Below are 1,518 nucleotides of genomic sequence, written 5' to 3' on the forward strand. Positions count from 1 at the left end.
AAAGACCTCTTCCAAGTGCTAACGGCGCTCCAGGAACCCTGGGTCCTGGGCCTGACCCGAGAAGGTGCCGTTTTGAATTGTTTCATATGCGTGTGAAAGCTGGACAATGAATAAGGAAGACAGAAGACAAATTGATGCCTTTGAATTATGTGTCACCAAAAGAATCAGAAGAAAGAGCAGATCTGTCTTGGAAGAAGACCGGTCAGGATTGTTCATGGAAGGGAGGATGGTAAAACTTTGTCTCTCTTTTTAAAAGTTGCTTATTTTAAATTTTACTATTTTTTGTGTGTGTTTCATCAAATCGGATCTGACTGGTACAGGGGGAGATTGCCCCTCCTTCTCCAATAGAGCTTCTGGTGGATTCAAACCGTGTACCTCTGGGATTGCAGTGCAGCTTCTTGCCACTAGGCCACCAGAGCTCCCTGAAACTATGTCTCTTCTGTATTCCCTCATGTCATGTTGTCAGGATGTCCTAAAGAAGGTGTTATTGATGTTGTTGTTACATGCCGTTGAGTCACCTGTGACTCATAGTGACCCCATGTACAACAACAGCCCTAAACCCTGCTCTGTCCTGTGCCAACCTCACTGTCTCTGCCACACCCACTCCCATTACCCAGTCACTGAATCGATCCACCTCATAGAGGGTCTTCCTCTCCTGCGCTGTCCCTCCATTTTCCCAAGTAGTTGGGAAGAGAGAAGAAGGATCAGCGGCTGGAAAACATGGACTTGGTGACAGAGATGAAGCTGGAGCTAGAATGAGAGAATTTTGCACAATCAATGATATATTAATTGCAAATACATTACATAAAAAACAAGCGCAGGCAATATCAGTCGTGAAAACTATGCCAGGTGCTGACTGTGGAACAGACCACCAACTACTCATATGCAGGTTCAAGCTGAAGCTGAGGGAAATGAAATCAAGTCCACAGGAACCAAAATTTGACCTTGAGTCTATCCCACCTGAATTTTAAAACCATCTCAGGAACAGGTTTGAGGCCTTGGACATTAATGAGCAAAGACCGGATGAGCTGTGGGAGGATCTCAAGAATAACATCCAGGAAGAATGCAAAAGGTCCTTACAAAGACAGAGGAGGAAGAAAAGACCAAGATGGATGTCAGAAGAAACTCTAAATATTGCACTGGAGCACCGAGAAGCCAAAGAAAAGGGAAGAAATTAAGTAGTTGGACAGGAGATTCTAGAGGGCAGCACAGGAAAACAAAGTATTACAATGAAATGTGCAAGGAGCTGGAGTCGGAAAATCAAAAGGGCCAGCCTCACTCAGCATTTCTCAAGGTCAAGGAACTGAAGAACAAATTCAAACCTTGAGTTGCAATACTTAAGGATGTTTTGGGCAGAATGTTAAATGATCCAGGAAGAAGGAGTAGAGGGTCATAAAAAAAGAGGAAGACCCTCAGTGAGATGGCTCCGCACCATGGCTGCATCGATAGGCTGAAACACAGCAGTGGTCATGAGGATGGGGCAGGCCTGGTGGGGCAGGGCCAGTGGGGCAGGGCCAG

This window comes from Elephantulus edwardii, unplaced genomic scaffold (genome assembly GCF_000299155.1).
Source record: "Elephantulus edwardii isolate Elephantulus edwardi_28Jun2011 unplaced genomic scaffold, EleEdw1.0 scaffold00127, whole genome shotgun sequence".
NCBI classification, from domain to species: domain Eukaryota; kingdom Metazoa; phylum Chordata; class Mammalia; order Macroscelidea; family Macroscelididae; genus Elephantulus; species Elephantulus edwardii.